The following is a 22,507-nucleotide window of genomic DNA, read 5'->3' as shown; positions in this document are numbered from 1 at the left end:
AACCAATGTTGTCAAAATGGTCATACTTCCAGAATTGATATACAGATTTAATATAATCCCAATCAAAATACCAGTAGCCCTCTTAAAGGAACTGGTTAAACATACTCCTAAAATTCATGTGGAACAAAACGAAACCCAGAATATCAAAAGCAATGCTGGACAAAAAAAAGCAAGAGGCATCACAATACGTGACTTCAAATTATACCACAAAGCCGTAGTGATTTAAAAACATTGCATGGTGCTGGCGCAGAAACAGACATGTGGGTCAATAGAACAGAACAGAGGACACAGAAACAACACCAGACACATTCAGTCACCTGATCCTTGACAGAGGGGCCAAAAACACGGCAGAGGGAAGACAGCCTCTGTAGCAATGGCTGTTCACATGGAGAAGATTGAAGCTAGGCCCTTATCTCTTGTCAGGTACTACCCCCAAATCAAAATGGATCAGTGATCTAAATGTTAAAACATAAGTCTTAGCCAGCTGGAAGATGAAATTGGTAAACTTTTAAGTCATAAATAATAGAAATAACAAGAGTCAACAAATGGCATTATATCAAATTAAAAGGTTCTGGATAGCACAGTAAACCACAAACAGTGAACAGGTAGCCTACAGAATGGGAAAAATGTTACCAGCTGCATCTTAGAGAGAGGACTAATATCTAGAATATATAGAGATTTCAAAGTATTGGGGCTGGGGATTTAACTCAGTAGCATAGCACCTGCCTGGCAAGCGCAAGGTCGTGAGTTCGATTCCTGGTACCTAAAACCACTCCCCCGCAAAAAATTAGACCCCCCAAAAGACACAGTCAAAAAATAGGAAACAAATGAATAGACACATCTCAGAAAAAATACAGATGGCCAATAAATACATAGAAAAATTTCTAGCATCTCTGGCCATTAGGTAAATGCAAATCAAAACAACACAGATACCATCTTACTTCAGAAAGAATGGCCATCTTGAAGAAATCAAATAATAGTTTGAGTCATTTGTAGGAAATTGGATGCAACTTGAAAACGCAATGGTAAGTGAAACAAATCAGACACAGAAGCTTAAATACAGATAGTTTCTCTCATATGAGGAATTCAAGGTAAAAATGCAGTAATGAGAAAAATAAAAGACACATTAAGGGACACAGGGAGATAGAGCTTTGGCAAATGGATGGGGATGGAGAGATGGAGGGTGGAGGGATGAGGAGCAGAAAGGATGTAAAAAGAATCAAGATGTGTCATGTGCACGTACCAACTACCCACAAGGAAGGTAATCAGTATGTGTCACAAATATGAACTCGAAACAAGGTGAAACTGGAGAAGGTATCTAGACAGGGGGAAAGGGAAGGGGGGATGGGAATAAGAAGAATCAAGATATGTTAAATACATGTGCCAACTCCCTGCAAGGAATATGAAGATTATGTACTGTCAATATGTACTAATAAAAAAATTTATCAAAGGAAACCATCTCTAGGCGCTTGGAGAAGCATTAAGAATTTCAAAAATATGCCCATCCTCTCCAATGCCAATTGCACATCTATGAATCCATCCAAAGGAAGAATACTGTCATAAATGTGCCCTCTTATCGCAGTGGGTTTGGAATAGTGAATATTGAAAATAGTCTAGTGCTCATGCCTAGGATACCGCCTAATAAATCATGGTGTATTCTTGTGCTACAACTGTGACAGAGGAAAGCAGTAATAGAAAAAAAACCCAGACACTTACATAATGCTAACAAATGCTACATGCTGTTCTAAGTTGTTTATATTAACTCAAATTATTTGTTCTCATAACTGTCTCTTATGAGGTTGGTGTGATTATTGTCATCCCATTTTACATGTAAAGAACTGATGCAAGAATCGTTTAAGACCCTTGCCCAAGATGAGGTAGCTGATAAATGACGATACTGGATTTGGACCTGAACAGGGTGGTGCAGGATTCCTGTGCCAGCCCCTGGTTTGTCCAGCCTTACAGACATAAAGCAGACCACAAGGCATCAGTACAAACATCACAATTCTCCATCTGTGAATGTGTCTATGTGTAAACACATATATTGACATAGTAGTATGTTGATATATTAGTAGAGTGAAAAAAATTGAAAAATACATATTAAACTGTTAATTATCTCTGGGCAACAGATTTTTTAAAATGTTTTTGCTTATCTTATTTTTCTAAACATTTTTTAATGACTATATTCTGGACCATTAACTAAACCTTAGCAAATTTTATAAAGTTGAAATCATACTATATTCTTTCATCATACACAAATGAAACTTAAAACAAATGATAGAAAGACGTGAAAAATCCTAAAATCTTTAGGATGAAATACTACACCTTTAAGTGATTAATGGGATAAAGAGGAAATCATAGGGGAAGTTAGAGGTGCTTTATATGGAATGAAAATAACAATATTTCAACATTTGTGGGATGAATTTAAAGCATTCCTGGAGAGCAGTTTACATCATAAAGCCAGGCGTGGTGCTGCATGCCTGTAATCCCAGCACTTGGGAGGCTGAGGCAGGAGGATCATTGTGAGTTCGAGACCAGCCTGGGCTACAAAGTGAGCTCAAGGCCAGCTTGAATTGCATAGTGAGACCCTGTCTGAAAAAGACAAAAAGAAAAAAAAAGACATAAACTATCAAAGCTCACAGAAAAATAAAAAACATGATCATCGCATACAGATTAAAAGTTTAAAATGTCCTGGCTCTAGATAGCTTCATTGGTGAAATCTGTCAATCATTTAAGTAATAAGAACCACATAATACTATCCGGAAAAAAGAAGGCAGCCTTCTGAGTCTGGCTTCTGTCAGTCAGCATCATGCATTGAAAACCACCCACCGCATTGCGGACGCTATCTATCATCCTTCCTTGTGGAGTAGTCTTCTATTGGACAGTGCATCGTGCAGCTGACTACACAAGGAAATGTAATTGGTGCCATTTTATACTTTAGTCTTATAACTAAAATTTTGCTGAATTCTCAGTGATTTTATTTGTTCACAGATTTTGTGTATAGTCTATGGTATTCACAAATAAGGCCATTTTGTTTGTTCTTTTCCACACTTATTCTCAGTTGTCATTATTTTATTTCATTAAATTGGACCAACATATAGTGCTAGGGGGTAAGATAAATACTATTCTTGACTCTAACGGGAATATTTCTAAAGATTTACCAGTAAGCTGAGGATGTTAGCTTTTGATGCAAACCATTATGAAATTAAGGAAGCTGATTTTGTTCCTTATTAAGAACTTTTAGAAATGATTATAAATGAAAGGAGAATTATTATGAATGTTTTCCTGCATCTATTGAGAAGATCCTTATTATTGCCTATATTGTGCTAAGTATAATTTTTATACTTATTTCAAAAACTTTTGCACACATGTTTTAAAAGGATGATGAGATATATTTTTATTTTCTCATGCTATCTCCAGTTGGCTTTGGTGTCCTGGGTTACACGAGACTCAGAAAATACAGATGCTGCTCCACCTACAATGGCGTTATGTCCCAGTAAATTCAGCGTAGACTGAAGGTGTCACTGGGTAGCAACGTCTAACATACTCTGAACTGTGCTTTAATGACACTGCACGCTAGTGTCGGTGTTTCCTCTCACTGCTGCTGCCCAGCTCACAAGAGACAGGATTGTACCACATATCTCAGCCTGGGAAAAGATTCAATATTTGAAATATGATTTCTGCTAAGCATATGTCAACTTCACACCATCCTAAAGCTGAAAAAATCAGAAGCTGAACTATCCTAAATTAGGCACTGTCGGCTAGCTTCTTTTTTATTTTTTGTCTAGTTTTCCAAACACCTTGTATAAGACAAGGAGTACCTGTTTTTTAAAGATTTGGAAAACTTCTCAGTAAAATTTTCTAGTACGTAAATACTAAGAGAAGTCTTTTGACTACCAAATTAGTTTATCAGTATTCAATATCTAGTAATGATTTTTTTTTAAAATTAGCAACAGGAAAGAAAGGCTCATTACGTATTATATACTACACACAAAAAAGCCGATAGCAGGCATTATAGTAATAGTGAAGTATTTGAAGCTTTCTCTACTGTGACATGGAGAAGAGGCACAGATGCTTCCATTCCCCGTTCCATTCGCATTATACTAGATGTCTTATCCAATGGGATGGGAAAAGAAAAAGGCAGAAGCCCAAGTTGGTGAGCTTCCCACCACGACAGCAAGTACTGAGACAAGCAGCAAGAAGAGGGAGGACAGGATGGTCTCCCACAGTCTCCTCCACGGGGGCTGCCTCTAAAGATCTGACCATCTCCCACTGGCCTGGATGTCAGAGGCTCCCTGCCTCCCACTGACCGCAGGTTGGGCCAAGCCTTTGTCAAATGGGCCTTCAGGGGACATTTAAGATCCAAAATACAGGGGCTGGGGATTTAGCTCAGCGGCAAAAGCGCCTGCCTGGCAAGCGCAAGATCGTGAGTTCAGTTCCCGGTACCGGAGAAAAACCAAACAAACAAACAAAAAAAAGATCCAAAATACAGGAAGAATGTAAGGTCTTGAAGGGAAAAACATGAAATCTTCATTATTTTTGGATGGCATTATTTTGTTTCTAGAAAACCCAAAAGAATCCACAGAGGCATTTTAGATTAATGTGAGAGTTCATCAAGGCTGTGAGATTGGAAATGTACAGTCAAGTAATTACAATTCTGTATTCAGCAATGAGTAAAAGATGAAAAAAATTAAAATACCAGCTACAAAAGCATCACGAAGCCATATATCTAAGAATAAAGGTAAGGCATTATGTGTAAGACCTCTATATAGAAAACTATGAAATATTGATAGAAATTGAAATAGGAATAAGTGGAAAAATATACTATGTTCATCGATTGGAAATCACAATAGTGTAAAGATACCAATTTTTCCTAAAATGCTAGGTAGGCCTTGGAAATACTTAACAAACTCTCAACATTATTTTAAATAGTTGCAAACTGGATAAAAATGAAACTTTTTAATACTAGAATGGACAATACTCCATACTCCAATGCTCCATGGTAAATTCATATAATGGAATACTATTCTGTAATAAAAATGAATACACTAGAGCTATGCAGAATGATTATATGAATCTCACAAACATGTAGTATGAAGACAGCGAGACATTCAAAGAATGCTTTGTGATTCTATTTATAGAAAGTTCAAACAACAATAAGTAGAGTTTAGGATGTGGGTGTCGGTAGCCAAATTACGAAGGAAACCAAGGATGTGGCTCTGTGTGTAGGTAGAAGGTGGGTTTGGGGAGAAGATGTGGCTGAGGGGCGTCTCAGCTGCTCCCGGAGTTCCACTTCCTGATCTGGGAAGTGGTCGTATGTAGTTCACATTGTTATACAGTAGATGATTGCATTGATATCTTTAGTGTTTTTGTTTTCCAAATCGATGTTATATTCTGCAGCTTTAAAAAGGGATTTTTAAAAATGAAGCAGTTGAACTGAATAAAATTCTTCTACTTCTGAGGTTTGACTCTGGGTCCAACCATCATAAATCTACCAGACTGAAAGTTCTTAGCAAAGGATCCGAGCCCAGTCAGATCCGATACTGACAGGAATTCTAACCAGTGCTGCTGAGTGGGTACACAGCTTCACAGACTGGGGGGAAATAGTGCTGTGCCTACGTAAACCTGGCCTCAGGGCCCAACTCATTTGGTGAATTCAGCAGAAAATAGAAAAAGAAAGGGCTGCAGACTTTTCCACATTCATTACTCCCTTTGAAAGGCTTGCGTTTTGAGAGTCGGAACTAGCTTTCATACATTGCTGGGGAGAAAACATTAATGAAATAGCTTTTTTAGTAATGAAACACATAGTATTTTCTTATCATTGTCATGTTTAGGGTATTTAAATAGGTAAGTACCAAAGATTGTGTAATGCAGTTTCATAAGAAAAAGGTCTTTCTGGGAGCTTCTGTGTCAGCCAACTTTGTCTGCATATCAGAACCCCCGGAACACTGTTCCACCTCAGGTGGAGATTTGAGCACAAATAATATGAAAAAAGAGACCTTAGCACAGGACAGGCTAACTGCCTTTTACATCACAAAGGAAGGCTTTTCAGTTCCTGGTACTCCTCCCTGGCACCACAGTATGAGCAATGAGAAGCTCTGGTTTAGTCTTGGACTGGAAGCTTCAAAGCCATGAACCAAAGCAAACGTACTCTCTTTACAAGCTAATTGCATCAATTATTCTGCTATACTGATAGGAAACGGGCTAATACATGATTGAATGTAGACAACAGTTCACACAAAAGACTAGAAGTAATGTTACTTTTTCATAGCTAAAGAATGCTTAGTTTTCCTGTCGATTCACTTACACTGTAGTATTATAATCAGCATTTGTGTTCTCAGTCTTCCTGCAAAGAACACCCATGATTTTATGAGCCCTGATATGAGTTCTGGATCTTACTCTGCACCATTTATAAAATCCTTTACACCTTTGAGCTCCTGTGCTTAGCTGTGCATTGCAATTCCTTCTGACCTTTAATATACAAAAAGAGATTATGCATCAGTCCATCACTGGGGAAGTCTGTGATGTGCTGACTTTGGCATTTTGGTTTTCTGCCTTCACTTTGCTGTTACTGAACAGCTGGTGCAGCAGAAGCTGAGCAGGAGATGTCATCTCTACATTTCCTTCCTTCCTTTCTCCTTTCCTTCTTTTTTTTTTTTAATCCAACATTTATTAATTACTCACTACATGCCAGGCACTGCTGTGCAGTCTTTTGTATCAATAAGTAAGATGTCACTGCTCTTTTCTAGGTCACAGTTTAGAAGATGCAAAAATAAATAAAAAGTGCAAAATGAACTAATTTGTCTCCAGTTTCTCACTCCAAACCACTCTTTGGTTTACCCCACTTGGATTTCTGTTCCTACAGCACTATAGAGACTGCTCATTTACTCTGCTCCTTTGAACATGAATTGCATGGGAACGTGGGCATTACCTTTCTAATTGACACTGTGTCCCTAACATGGCACCCAGGAGATGTTGAGCAGTTACTGCCAAATGAATAACTCAGACCAGCAGCCTGTAGCGCCAAGGTCATTGGCTGGAAGGAGCTAGCTCATTCCAGGGATTGCTGGGCAGGCCAGGAAGAAATATGTGGTTTTAGAATGAGGAGTTGAAGTAAGGGAGGAATTTAGGATAAGAGACAGGGAAACAGAAAACGGAGTGTGCAAAGCTTTAGAGGGAGAAAACAACGCTGATTTGAAGAGAAAAAATTAAATTATCCATTTAGGGCAGGAATGATGTCATCAGAATGGTAAGAAATTTAAGCTGTATCTTTAAAATTGATAGTCATTGAAAGATCTCAGGCAAATAAATTATATACTAGATTTTTGTTTTCAGAAAATTCCTCTGTTTATGTTATGGAAAAAGGTTTCTAGGGTGAGAGTGCGATGGGGGAAGAAGGTTTTTGGTTTTGCTGCTGTTTGTCCTTACTATTATCTGAGTATAGCTGCACCACTCCTAGAAGCACTGAGCACTCAGGATGGCCCAGGGCTCAGTTGGGAGCTCCTGGAGTTGCCTGGGTGGATAACGATGTGGACCCTAAGTAAACTAGTGGGCTTATTAAAGAACAGTGACTCCAGAGGAATTAGGATGTGGAATGGCAGGAGCAGGTGAGTGGGTTAGGGGTAAGGGAGAGAGGAGGTCATGGTGTTAGCATTTGTGACTACACTGGAAGATAGTTATAACAAGCCCAGACAGAAAATAATTGTAATAAATCTGAAAATATAATTGAGAAAGACATTAGCGATCGTTTTTCATTATCTTGGGGTGTCCATTTTAACACTGATATGAGGCTAATAAAAGCCACAAAGAATGAGTGAACATCCTCGACAAGAGATAAAGGAGAAGATCTTTTGCCAAAGCGGGAACTCTCTTTCTGACTTTCAGAGCCAAGATCAACATTGTCATATAACTTTGATTCTGGGTGAGCTTCTAACTGGATGCTCACTTGCCTGCAGCCTGTGCCAAAAGCAATTCATAAAAAAATGGCAGAAAGATACAGGAGAGGAGGGAGCTGTTAGAAAGGGAACCGAAGACTTCTAATGGCTTTTGGTAATGGCCCAGCTGTACTAATTTGATTTTTTTGAACTGAAAACCCCAGGATACTGCCCTGAATGCCTGAGCTCATGCTGGAAATAGCATCCTTTAAAGAGTGACTCAGGGGACAGCCCTGAAATATAAATAGCTTTCAGAATTAATTTCCAGATATGGGCCAGGTAAATAAATAACTGACTTCTGGGTGACATTAAAACATTTTCACAGGTGCACCAAATATTTTCAGCTCTTGATGGATTTTTATTGAAGTAATGACCCAGTGATGAGACTCAATCCTTCTTCTCCATACCTCATTTCCATATTGAAGCATTACTTACTTGGAATTCAGGTGTCTATAACCTTGTCCATCCTTTACCCATCCAAGAACCAAAAGGTAACCACAAGTGGTCTTTGGGTGGCAAACCTAGATGACACATAATTGAAGGTCACATGTTTTGTTGCTTTGAAACCTACTCAGGCCCACTCTCACAGCTTGTTCACTGCTGGTTTTCGTGAAGTTTGAGTGCATGTGGTCATCTGGCTTCCAAACCCAAGCACCGGGCACGTTGCATGATGAGGGACAGAATGCTGCAGGGAGAGAGGCCACCAGACTGCTCCCAAGAGAAATTTCAAAAAGTCTCTAACAAACAAATAATTCAAAAACAGTGAATTTGGGGGTGGTTCATTGTTTGGGGTAAAGAGCCAGCATATGTCTTATGGCTTTTGAATGTGTTATGATACATCGCTATACCTTTAAATACCAACTGGAGTTTGTAATGACCCTGAAGACTTCAGGAGAGTGTGACGTGAGCAGTGTATGCTGCTTAGGACTATAAACAAGTATAGGATTAGTTGACTCTCGCTGCACAGGCCTGTATCCCAGCAGGTATCCTCTGGGAAGCTGAGGCAGGAGGATCCAAAGTTCAAGCCAATGTGGACACTTTTGTGACTCAGTAAGACCTTGATTTAAAAAAAGTATAGGGGTACTGGGGGGTATAGCTTAGTGTAGAGGTCCTGGGTTCAATTCCTAGTAGAGCAAAAAAAAAAGTATATGATTGCTCTGGAAAGATTCATGCCAAATAAAATAAGGAAACAATAACAGGACTTTATTACTGAAAAAGGCAATAATTGCACTAGTTGGGGAAAATCACCTAGTATCATTGTCAGTGAGGTCTGAAACAAGAGATTTAATATAATTGTTCATTTCTAACCAGAGGCGATCTCTGATGCTTTTTGAAATCCCCTCCACATCACCAGGATGCCTGATGGTCAGGTCAGGTGAATACCCTATACTTTGTCAGAGGCCATACCCACCTGAACTTGACCTCCTGCGTGACCTTGAGTTTTAAATCAGCAGGATCATGCAGAAGCTGCAGCTGATGCCCCCAGAGAGGGAAGTCCAAGGGCTTGGGTCAGTATCTTTCTAATGGAAAGGAGGAGGCACCTGGAGACACGACGAGGGGAATCTCTCACCAGGCAAAGGATCCAGAAGGAAAATGAGAAAGAAGAAACCTAGGCAGACCTCCCACTGGATCAAATCGTACCAAGGTTCCCCAGAGCAGAGAACAAAGACAATTCCCATGTCTACTAGCACCCCCGTGAGAGAAGATTTCCACCGTGGCTTCTTACCTCCCACCCCTCCTGGAGGAACTGGGCCTGGCCTCATGAGGGAAGTGGCATCTCAGACACAACCCAGGCCCTGCCCTCTTGACATTCCACGATGCCAAACTCTATATCCTTGAATGCCAACAGTCTGTGACAAGGGGCTGGGCTGAGTTAGGTAGCAGACTGACACTTTTGAACTAGAGTGGACTAATTTTAAAAATCACAAGTGACAGGAAATTCCATTACTAAAGTCTAGAAAAAGGGGTGCTTTAGTTGAAATTGCAATTTTAAGAAAGGTCCGTGGGTTTGTAAGGAAGGGAGACATCTGTGCCCCATCTGGGAGCTGATGCTGAAGTTGCCACCCAGGGTTACATCTGCCTTGGCCATGAGGGGCTATTACTTTCACACCCAACCAGTGACCATTCTAGGGCTGCTACAGCAGAGGGGGAAAGGAGCCCGGCAAAATGGCCCAAAGATTGCTTCAGTCTGAGGTGCTGCTGCATCTAAAACTTTAAAAACCCAGCTTTGTGTGTCTTCTCCTATTTCATTGTAATTTTAAACTTGCGGCAAGGTGGACAAACCTTTGGCTGAAATCACTTAGGTGATTTTTGTTCTTTCTTGTTTATGACAGGAGAAAAGGAATAAAAATTCTAATGTGAGTTTGTAATGGATTCATTAAGATATGTGTTCCTTTGTGCTAGCTCTAGTAAATGTTTTACTTTTGGGGAAAATAACAGTATATGCTTTACACTTATACCCTTCAAAAATTGAATTAGGTATGTTTATCCTCAGAAAACCATATATTCTTTGTATAAAATGTTAATTATGGGCCAGGGATGTTGCTCAGCGGCACAGCGCCTGCCTGGCAAGGGAGGGGTCCTAAGTTTGATTCCCAGTACAAAAAAAAAGGTAGTTATATATTTATCTGAAAGATACCTGGAGCACTTTTTCATCATAGAAGAGTCATTCCACTGTGACTGAGTCCATGATTGAGGCCTGCTAATACCGGGCTCTGAGTGGGGTGGAGGGTTTGGCCTGTGGCCATCTTCTCTGCATGGGACACGTGGAACACATTCAAGTAACGGACACTATTACAGCCCAATACTGAGAAACAGACCCATCCAAGGTCACTTACCTCAAGTGGAGGAGTTGAGACTCAAACTCACGCAGTCTGACCAATGGAGTCAGCATCATAGCCCTGCAACACTAAGAACAATCATTTAAAATGTCTTTGTCAAGTACACAGAAAAAAACCATTTTTAATGTTTTAGTTTGCATCTTTTTCACTAATGATGCTGCACATTTTGCTATTTTGGTTATTAACTTTATGTTCATTATGTGCATTGTCTATTCACAACCCTTGTGAATAGACCATTGCAAATTGATACTAATTTTTTCCTTTTCGGCTTATAAGAATGCTGAATTTAAACAACCTGAAGATCAGATGTATTACATGTATTTTCACAGTGTGTCATTCACCCTTTCATTTGTGCAGATATGGGTTTCCCAGGGGGTGCATTTTGTGATGTGAATGCTCTTTTAAAATCATTACTTGGTCAACTCTATAATCTTTTATCGTTTCTCAAAGACCGTCTCCTAATATTCATCAATGTTTTATTCTTAGACTTTCACTTACTTTAACAGCAAAGTCGAGAGAAATGTATGCAGAGCATGAGTATACACACAACACCATCTAGAGTCTACCATGAACATTTTACTACATGTTCTTTATGTGCAGCTACACATCTATTCATCCTTTGTCACTCCATTAAAGCACTTTCAGAGCTTTTCAAGAAAAATTATAGATAGTATGTACTTTCCTTCTAATTACTTTGGCATGCATATTATTAATTATAGTTCAATATTCATTTACAATTTTTTCTCTTGATGTAAAATTTTCTAAAAATGAAATGCATAAATCTTAATTGTACTTTCACTGAGTTTTGACAAATATGCAAACCCATGTAGTTTGGTATACAAGTAAAGCACTGTCAGGTCCCTGCCATGACCCTCTCCCCCCACCAAACCAGAGAAAAGCATTGTTTTAATTTTCTTCTGTATAAATGCCTCAGCACTCTGGAATTTCATGGAAGTGAAATTACACAGCTCTGGAATGCAGTTCTCCCATTGCTCACGTTTCTGTATATCTTGCTAGCAGAGGCTCGAATGGCCTTTGATGCCAACTTATTTCAAGGATGTTTGTAGAATGGGCAGCCTTGGAATGAAAACTGCTTTGGGAGCAAAAAGCAGGTGTGCTTACTGCCCACGACGGAAGAACCAGGCTGACTGGGCTTAGAGACATTCTCACTGCCTGCGCAGCTGCTGCTGGACCCGTGTCATGTCACTCGATGGGATCTGTGCTTGGAAACCAGCCCAAGAAAATGCTGATCCTCTGGCTACTGCTAATAGCTGTGAAAAGTAAAGTCATTTGTCTCTGACTCAGGAGTCCCATATCTTCACCCAGCATCCATAAAATGTGGCAGGCTAACTGGTTAGCTTGCAAGTAGGGTAAAGGTTCAGAGCCTTCTCAGTTCTTGACATATAGTATCTACTCTAGCTTCTTTCTACTTGTCTGCAATTCAGCCCTGTTATTGCATTTATCAGGAATTCTTTTCCTCTTACTCCTGAGTACTATTCCATCATAGTACAGATTATTTCTCCATTCTCCCATGGATTTCTGGATCATACCTGGTTTTTAACTATTAGGAATAAAGCTGCTATGAAAGTTTTGGATTAAGTCTTCTTATGAATACATGTTTTCATTTTGTGGGTGGGGAGTATGCCATGGTATAGGGTTGCTAGCTTTGGGGGGAGGCACACATTTAATTTTCTTTTAAAAACTGTCAAGCCTTTCCCAAAGGGTCATGCCACTTTATAACCTACCAGTGTGTATGAGAGTTTCATAACCTCTATAAACCTCATCAACATTTGGTGGAATATGTCTTTTTTATTTAAGTAAATCTGGCAGGTGTTGCAGTACTCTTTTATTGTAATTTGTGTTCTTCTGATGAGAAATGACATGAGTGCATTTGTAGAGTTCATTGGCCATTTATATATCTTGCTTTATGAAGTCTTTGATCAAAATTTTTTTTGCCAAGTTTTGGGAGTTGTTTATTGAGGTTTTATTGTACAATTAATAACAGTTGTTGGTTACATACAATTTTCCCCTATGTCTTGCCTAGGGACATCCTTAATAGTGTTCTTTAATGAGCAGAGGTTCTTAATTTTGATGAAATCTGTCAATTTTTTGTTTGTGGTTATTTTTTTCTGTGTCCCTTCTAAGAATCCTCTTACTACCTTCACCCCAATTGTATTCTCCTTTAAAAATATTCCTAATACCACCAACCTCTCTTCTTGGCCCTCCATAATTTCTTTGAGAAGGGTTATCCAACCCTTTACCTGCTCCTACTGGTAAAAAGAATACAGTGGGGTAGGAATTAGGCTGATCCCCAAATGTCCAAAATGTTGTTCTGTCTTGTTACATATACATTCCCTTTAATCTACATTCTGACCCCAGCCATGAAAGGTGTTATTAGCCTCATTTCATAGACCTAGGCATGTGGCTCATAGAGGTGAAGTAAGTTTCTCAAAGTCACACAGCTCCACAGTGTTGGAGCAGGGAATCAGGCTGTAAATTCTTTCATCCCAAACCTGTGGTCATTCCATTCCCCTAAGCTTAACACCATACTATTCACATTCATGCGCTCCAGCATCGCAGTCACTATAGCATTTCATTCTCATTTTGTTTGGTTCCTATTGAATAATTCTTGCCGGGTGCAATGGTGCATGCCTGTAATCCCTACACTGGGAAGACTGAGGCAGGAGGATCATTGGGCATTCGAGACCAATCTGGGCTACAAAGTGAGCTCAAAGGCAGCCTGAACTGCATGGGGAGACCCTGTCTCAGATAAAAAAAAAAAACCTTACTGAATAATTCTCTAATGTTTCCCATTGTATTGTTCATGCTTCATGAATTGATCTGTGTTGTACAATAGAGGGATATACTGAAGTAAGATTCAAAATATTTATATAATTCATAACTATGAGTTACATAATATTTGAATTATGTAAAGATTAACAGGATTAAACAGGATGAAATAAATTGCTGAAGATTAAAGAAGTTCATGCAATAAATTGCTGACTCAGGTAAAATACTTGGCTATCTTTTCTTAAAAGGATGTTTAAAGAGGATTTTCAATTTTTCCTTCAAAAACATTTTGAATTAGTGCGTTGAAGTTGTGAAGACTGTTTGGTATGAGGGAGCAGTGTCCTGAAAAGTCTGCTGCTCGTGAGTGGATTCAGACTTCTCAGGGCGCCTGCTTCTCTATCCTAACTCAATGATGGTATTCCAACTCTAGGCTGAAAAAAATAAAATCTTCCTTTTGTAGTTTTTCTTGCCATAGAAAGATCCAACTGCGGAGCAATAGCAGCTCTTCTTAGGCCTGCAGGAGAGAGCAGCGGCAGCTGCTGAGGTAGCAGGGAGGAGGCAGGGGGATGTGGCAGTGGTCCCTGGCAGTGCTCTCTGGTCAGAGGAGGGGAGGAGCTCGAGGGCTGACTAGGATCGTGGCTATCAGAGAGAAAAGGGAAAGGTTGGGCCTTGTTTTGCTACCTCAATAACTGGAAAAAGCTCTCACTTTTTAAGAGAAAATCATTTCACAATTAGAAGTTATATTACTATTGTCCTGATTTAAGATGTTTCACAGGACCCAATAGTATATCTTTGTGAGCTTAGTAGGGGAAAGTGCCAGGCACTTGCATTTTTCCTCCACAATAAGCCACGAGCATGTGTGTGGGGTGGAGGTCATCACGCCACAAGTCTTGGGTGGAGCTGACATCATGACGTTCCCTCCATACTTCTTGTTGAGATCACTGTTCTTGTTATACTTCTTGATTTTTCACTTTCAATTTTGGGTACCAGAGCTGGGTTAAAGAGCTCCTGCCCAGGGCAGAGTAGAATGTTTGCAGAATCTTTGTCCTTGGAGCCTGGCTGAGCAGCAGGAGCCACAACGTGGTGGCAGGGGTGACAGATAAACAGGTAGCACGGCCCTCAGGAAGAAGTGTGTGGCCTCAGGAGTGAGGATGTTCACTTCAGAGAATGTTCTAGATGCGTCCTGTGGGCAAAGTAGAACCCCGAGCTATAAAATGCAGCTGAACATCATGTGAGTGAAGCCATGGAGGATTCTTTTCATTACTTTTTCCTCTTAAATTGAATTCTCTCAGGAAGATACTGAGTGAAGGATTTGCATGTCAGTGGTTTATTAAGGAAATGCTCTTAGCTGGAGGCAGTGATGCATACCTGTAATCCCAGCTACTCGGGAGGCTAAGGCAGGAAAATCACAAGTGTGAGTTCAGCCTGAGCAACTTAGTGAGAGCCTGTCTTTAAAAAATTTCACAAGGGGCTGGGTATGCAGCTCAGTGTGAGGCCCTGGGTTCAGTCTCAGAACCCCACTCCAAAAAAGGAAGAAAATGCTCCTAGAAGCAAGGGAAACAGGACTGGGAAGTGCTAGAACCCAACAAACGATACTGCTTCAAGTGGTGCCTCCCGCTCAGCCTGAGCTCAGTCTGATTTGCAGAGGAGCTTGGGAGCACTGCCTGCGGCCCCATCCTCTTTGTAGCAGATGCCGGGCATTTGTGAGTCCACTTGACCCTTCGCACCATGGCCTGGCAGCATGGGGCCGGCGGAGGAGGGCAGTTCTTTGTCGGGTGAGGCTGCTGCAGGGCTTAGAAGCAAACCTTATGCACACTAGATATTGTGAAATGGGAAGAAATTGTTCAAAAGAAAAAAGGAACCAGGATAGGGGAAAGAGAAGGAAAGGGAAAGGGAAAAGGAACAAAATACAAAATAGTTACACTACTAGTTTCTCTTAGTTCATTGAACAGAAAGGTTTGTGCTAATACCATTTGGAGAATTTTATAAGCCCATATCTTATAAGCTGATTAACTAATGATAACAATACTCAATGTACTAACTATTGTTCTTTTCTTATTACTTTGTTATGAAATTTTGCTTTACTTTTTTTCTGTAAAAAAAAAAAAAAAAAAGAAGCAAACCTTGAAAGTCACAGGGCTAGAGAATGGGCATGCGGTGTCCTTAGGGGAATGGATACGTCACCAGCTGTACCCAGTGTCCACTGCAGCTTCTGCCACATTGCAGTCTCTCTGGGGTTAGAAAATATGCAATATGAATTAGGGGAAGTCGGGGAAGACTACAGAACACATCCCTGGATTTGCTTGTTCTTCATGAGGGAAAAGCAGAATGAGGCCTGATTCCTTCACCTAGGTGACAATAAAATGTTCTGTAAGATGCTCTCAGTTTTGACTCTGTTTAAAAGCCACTTGGACAGGAGGCACAGTGCGATTTTGCAGTAATCCCTACCCACACCTCTCCTCTCTCCTCACACTCCTCTATAAACACAAGGGAGCAGGTGCACATCTGTGAGTGGTCATGGGGGCGTGGGTACTTGCTTTAATTTGTTCTAGTCTTCTGTTCTCAAAAGACCTAAATCAAAAGTTACCCCTACTTGATTTTCTCCCATGGATGAATTCATAGCTGGAGTTCTCGCCCCAGACCACTCCATGTAATTGGCCTTCCTAGGATTTTCCACACTGTCGCTTATTGTTTGTAGACTCTGTCTTCCTGGGGACAGACACTGTGAAGGGTATTTTTGTACGGTCTTGCAAACCCTGCCTTCACCAAGTGGACACACACACCCCAATTCAAATTCCGAGTCTCTCCGCTCACACGTGCTCACAGTCTGCTGGTGAAGAAACTGCTTACCCACCATGCCGCAGTTTCTGCTGCACATGCCACAGTGCCTTCCCCACGACAACTAAGAGATGAGTCGATTATATCCAGTCACTCTGGGTCTGGATTAGAGAAATCAGCTTTGAATCCTGGCTCTTCCACTCACTGTCCAAGTGCCCTTGAAATCCTGTTTAATATTCCTGAGTTCCACCTACCTCAGCCTTAAGACAGAAATAATTACAGTACTTGTCTCATGGAAGTGTCAAGAGGATTAAAGGAAGATATTTAAGGAAAATGCCACATGCACCTGGCTCACAGTTACGAGCCTTGCACAGTATTCAGTATTGTCACTGTTGTTCAAAATCTGAAGTTAGGGTGCACGGTGACCACCATGCACATGTTAGGGATGATGAGATGGGTCTCAGTAGGTTATCTAGAGGCCTGGAATTGGGAAATGGCATGTTTTCCACTCAAGCAAATGTTTTGTTTTGTTTTGTTTTGTTTTGTTTTCTCTAAACCTCAGCTGCTCCCTGGTCTTTAAGGTGGTGGTGGTGGTGGTTGGGTATGAGTATGAATGTGTGTGTGTGTGTGCGCGCGCAAGTGTGACATTGATAAGAAAGGAGAGAAAGCAAGACGGTGTCTGGACTGGTTTGAACCCACTCTGGTGTGGAAACATGATATTAAATTTTTTGGCCTACATTAGAATGGGGAACATACAGCCCCCACCTGTTCACCTTCTTGGGAAGCTGGGAAACAAGCCAGTGTCTCTTCTTATTCTCATTGCTTGGTTAAGCTGATCTCAAGCCTGGAGTCTCACCTGTCACTATGGCCTAGTATCTTCAGTTACGGGGACAGGCCCGGAAACCAGTAAGCCAGGTCTTCACGGCAGCGTCTCCCAGTAGCTCTCTCAGTTATTGCCAGTCAGGGAGGGAAGTGTGGTTTTGATTCGGAATTGAGTTGCCCAGCATTTGGTATCCATGGATAAGTGGATATTTCCATGGTAAAAGCAAAGATAATGCCCTTGGGTGCAGTCACTCTTAGAAATTTTGAAACCAAGTAATGCACTCACGGAACCTTGAGCTGATCTAAGTATGTGTTCTCTATACATCCATCTCTAGCAGCTACCTGGCCATCCACAGAAACTCATCTATTAGTGAATGTCTCCAAGTGATGGGCAAAGTGAATCTTCCTCATTCTCTTATTAGTTTATAGCCATTAATAGTTCCATCAGGGCCTCTCAAGTGTTTTACTCTATGTGCAGCGTGGTACTACTATGGGAGCTTTTCTCATTGAAAGCTGAATAGCTGGACTTTTGTATGAAATCTTCCAAATATTGAATATTGGTAACTAATTCAAAAAACAAACACATGACTTGGGTCCACTGAAACATGCTTATGGCTTGTGCACTGCGTGTAATCTGCCAGTTGTAATCACTTCATTGTGGTGGCCCAGAACAGTTTGGGGTTTTTTGTTTGCTTTTTCGTCATGGACTAAGAAGTGGTACTAACTGGTCATTTCTACCAGGGGTCTGCAGCCTGCTTCTGCCGGCAGACCAATGTGTGGAGATCATCAGATTCTGTCTGTAATTACCTGGGGCTCCTTCCATTGGCAGAACCCTGTGGAACTGAAAGGTCGATGCTTGTCCCAAATGTGACACCGAGAAACTGGATAAACCTAAGCAATTGCATCAAGATATGAGATGTATGTGACTTCATCCTGGCTTGGTGCTCCCTCACTGTCAGGACAAGTCTTTTTCTCAGAGGTTCCCATTCCTAATCTACTGAGCCAAGAGTGCCTCAAGAATAAGAACAAAAAATTGTGTGGCTTCCTGGGAGGATCCTTCTAGGGAAAGCCAGTCCTGTGCTTGCCTGGCTTCCTTCTGAATAACTTGAACTTGGACTTTAGAATTGGAGTAATGATCAGTACTTGGACAAAAATGCTAACTCTGTAATCAACATTTAATGTTCGTTTGTACCAAAGGACAATATGGTGTAAGATGTTCTGCTGCTGTTCAACTGACTTATGGAACTTTGACACTAAAGAGGTGTATTCTACGTGTTGAACAGAAAATCTATGGATCAGGTAGGGTCCCCACAGGTAACTCATGATACAAAGGGGATGATGGAATGGAGTTGACTAGCTGCAAATGGTAAAGCAAGGAGTCATTTCTGCTCTTAGATGTGAAGCAGCCAGGAAAAGGAGTGGTTTCTAGGAAAAAGGGACAGTGATTCACAAAGGGAGTGTGGCCTCTGACTGGCATGCACTGCCAACTGTGGTGCCAGCTGGACCTTCTCTCCACCTACCTCCAGCTTCCTAGCAGTGCCTCTCACTGGCTGATCTCAAGAAGAAAGTGGAAGGCAGGGGAGCCCAGGTCACTCAGTCCTCAGAGGTCAGCTTTGGGGGACCCAGAGGGAGGAAGGGATGAAGAGTGGGTGTGGAGGGACTCCTGAGGCCTGCTGAACTTGCCGGGAATCTTTCAGAAGGTGTTCAAATCACAGCTCCCCGGGGACAAGGTCAGCTTGCTTCTGATGGGATGGAGAGTAAAATGCCATAATGGCGATCTGTAAAGTCTCAGAAATGGGGAGAAGGTGGAAGGCTGAATGCAAGTTCTAGAGCTCTAATATGACTTACATGTCTATGTTTTTTGCAAGAATGTATTTGTCGCTGTTGGACTAAATCATGGCTACAAAAACCTGACCCAAGGGGCCAGACTTCTGCCTGCCTGCACTATTTTTAAAATAGTACTGTTGTTTTGAATGGTTTTTAAATCGTGGATGCGCTTTGCAGCTGCTTCACATCTAAGAGCAGACATGACTCCCTGCTTTACCATTTGCAAATAGTCAACCCCATTCCATCATCCCCTTTGTATCATGAGTTACCTGTGGGGACCCTACCTGATCCATAGATTTTCTGTTCAATACTTAGATACCTCTTTACTGTCAAAGTTCCATAAGTCACTGCCCCTTCGTGTTACACCTGTTCTTCCTGACAGTGCTGGCTTTCGAAGGCTCTTGAGGTTGTGACCTTAGACCTCAGCCTCAGAGGAGGGTTCCCAATGTGTGGCCATTCTTAGCTGGGGACTTGTCAGAAGGTAGGTTATTAGACCCTGTTCTGGATATACTTAAAGCCTGGGGAAATGGGACCCGGAGAACTCTTTTAATTTCTTGGGAGGGGCAGTTCTGATGCTTGCTGAAGTTTGAGAATCACAGCTTTAGCATTTAGGGCCCTAGTCAGGTAGGACACATTCACCTCCAGACCCATAGACCTTGTGTTTCTTCCTGCAGGCTACCAGCCTCATGTCTGGACTCAAGTCCTTTGGGAGGCTGCCCCCAGTCATCAGTAGGGTTGGGACTGATTCTCACTGATTTATTATCACTTACTGACTTAAGCTTGTTGCATAGCCAACACCACATTAAAAAGTCCATAAGACATGGAAGTGGAACCAAAAAATCAGTGATATTGGGTCATATATCTGACTTCCCTGGGTTGAGTTGGAAAAACACTCTAATAAAATATGTTCTGACAATGCTAGGGCTTGAGAATATAATTTGTCAGGCATGAAGCACATGCAGGATTGATGCCTCATAGGAGGTAAATAACGAGGCCACCCAGTAAGAAATTGCGTTTGATTCTGGCCCAGGCCACCCCTTCAGCCTGGTTAGCTGTGTGCCCCAGAAACCTTAGATAGATCTGGAAGTGCCTGAAAGGGTAGGGATTATGACATTGATGGGTGACCACGAACAAATCATTTTCCTGCATGGACTTGAGTTTGTAGAAATGAAGAGCTAAAGTGGCTACTCTAGGGTTCTGTAAGTCTCACTTTGTGGTAGGACTGGTCTGCCCAGCTTACTCTTTTGTTGTTGCTTTGTTTTATTTTTGAGGCAGGGCCTGTTATGTGTTCAGGCTGGCCTTGTACTAACTACATAGCTACAGCTGGCTTTGAACTAGTGGCAATCCTCCTGCCTCAGCCTCTACACCTGACCTGCTTTAATTTTTGGTGAAACTATTGTCTGAGCCCATATATAGTGTAGAAGAAACTGAATGATGCAGACCAGCAAGTTTCAACCAAGTGCAGGTACCAGGTCTCTATTGCTGCCTTACAAATGATCCAGACATACAACTCGCAACTACAAATATTTATGATTCCACAGTTTCTGAGGTAAGAATCTGGGAGTGGCCTAACTTGGTGATTCTGGCTCCAGGCCTCTTAGGAGGCTGCAGTCCAAGCAAGTGAAGGTGGGACTGAGCTGAGGGTCAGCTTTTTGGCTACTCACTGAGCTGGCAAAGGCTCCTCCCTGGCATGGCTTTCAGTACAGCCAACACCCTGATAGGAAGCACAAGCAACAAAGATGCTGTCTGTCGTAACTTGATCTCACAGTGACATATTCTACTGATCATACAGACACGGGAGGGGGTCACACAGGGTGCGAAGGCCAGGAGTCTGGTCACCACGGAGGCCCCCATAGCTGCTGAAGCATTGCTTCCAAATGCACCTGTGGCCTAGGTGTCAGGCCAGCGGTGAACCGGGAATGCAGGGGTGCTGCTCTTTGTCATGATGATTTTTAGTCTGCTCCATACTCTTGTGTTAGTTGTTGTGCTGGGGTGCTACTTCCAGTACAAATCACTTCCACGTGCTTGATCTGCTTGTTGAAGGCGGTGGCCTGCACCTGCTTGCCAGCCAACATACTTTGCAAATCCTGTTTTGTCTGCCGTTTTAAATGAGCCTATTTTGCTAATTGAGTGTCGGTTTCTCTCGTATCTGGGGAACTTTCTCAAAGACGTGTCCCTTCCAAGCAGGCAGGTGTGGGCATAGCTGGGCAGGCACATGGCTCCTCATGTCTCGTGTCTCTTCCGGGCCTGCCTCTTGGTGCTTCAGATCAAATGAGGAGGTATCAACTTACTGCACTGTGTACAACCACTCACTACTTCATTCTCCGTCAGCAGGATTCTCGGACCTACTTCTTTATTTTTATAGTAAATCTGGTCCTTCATGAAGATACTTTATTGCCAAAACATTTTGGCCTTATTTTGAGGAGGTAGATAGAATCAGGCTACGATACCAATTGTAATTTGTCATTAATGATTAATTTTTCCTGAGTGTATGTAAATATGATAGTTGAAACTGAGATACAACCTTCCACTATATACACTTCCATCTGCAGAAGACTTAATATGGGGGTTCAATGCCCAAGCTCTGGGACTAGATCACCCAGAGTTCATCCTGACTGTGCTTACCAGTGGTGAGACTTCAGACAAGATGGGTAAGCACTGGAGACCTCAGTCCCTGACTGGGCACACTGATTGTTATGATTTGTGTCTAGATGTCCCCCAAAACCTCAGGCAGTCATAGGGCTTTTCAGAGGTGGCTGGATGTAGAGTTTGTGATTGATTCATGGTCCAATGCTGAGATTAAGGATATGAGCACTGCACACACCCTAGGGTGAGTAGTATGCATACAACATAAGGGACAGAGAGAGGCTTGTCTCTCTCTCTTGTTGCTTTTGCTGTCTTCTGCAGCAATGAACTGTTGGTCCTCTGCCATGTGCCACCCTGTCTTGGAACCAGCCAAAGATGAACTGAAACCCCCATGAACTGTAAGCTAAATAAACCTTTCCTTTTTTACCTTTGGGGTCTAGTATTTTGTCCCTGCAATGAGAAAAGTAACTAAGACACTGGCCTTCCTTGTTTTAAGTTTTGCTGCTATTCATGGAAGTGAAACAGTTCCACACCAGGAAAGTAGAAAACCAAAGGAATCTTCCTGAACTTGTATGTTTCAAGACTCTTCCTCATGGGTTGGGGATATAGCTCATTGGCCCAAGCATCTGCCTGGCAAGGGCAAAGTCCTGAGTTCAATTCCCAGTGCCAAAACAGCAAACAAAAAACAAAAAACAAAGACTCCTCCTCACCCCCCTCTGGCTGCCCTGGGGGACAATACCAGGGGCCCCAATCCTCCTTGCTTTCTTTGTTCCCTAAGGGCAAGTGTTGAACTTCTCTTCATCCCTCTTCCTTCTCTCTGAGTCTCGCTAGCATCTTCCCACCTGAAAATTTTAAATCTATATCCTGAAAAGTTCAAATGTGAGAACAGAGCTAGAAATGAATATAGTCATTCATCATTTTATAAATATA

The 22,507-nt window shown here is 41.7% G+C and overlaps 1 long non-coding RNA gene across 2 annotated transcripts in view; it reads right to left on the bottom strand.

The window, feature by feature from the left end:
• LOC102027732 overlaps positions 1-15,784 on the bottom strand; it is a 34,421-nt gene extending 18,637 nt beyond the window's left edge. For both annotated transcript variants that reach the window (XR_263308.1, XR_001236770.1), the window contains exons 1-3: positions 15,688-15,784; positions 10,772-10,842; positions 8,370-8,455 (exon numbers count right to left, since the gene is read on the bottom strand). This is a non-coding gene — a long non-coding RNA (uncharacterized LOC102027732). The remainder of the gene's footprint in view (positions 1-8,369; positions 8,456-10,771; positions 10,843-15,687) is intronic.
• Between the last annotated feature and the right edge of the window lie 6,723 nt (positions 15,785-22,507).

This window comes from Chinchilla lanigera, unplaced genomic scaffold (assembly GCF_000276665.1).
Source record: "Chinchilla lanigera isolate Chin_1 unplaced genomic scaffold, ChiLan1.0 scaffold00065, whole genome shotgun sequence".
Classification (NCBI taxonomy): Eukaryota; Metazoa; Chordata; class Mammalia; order Rodentia; family Chinchillidae; genus Chinchilla; species Chinchilla lanigera.
This window is presented reverse-complemented; position numbering and strand designations above follow the sequence as displayed.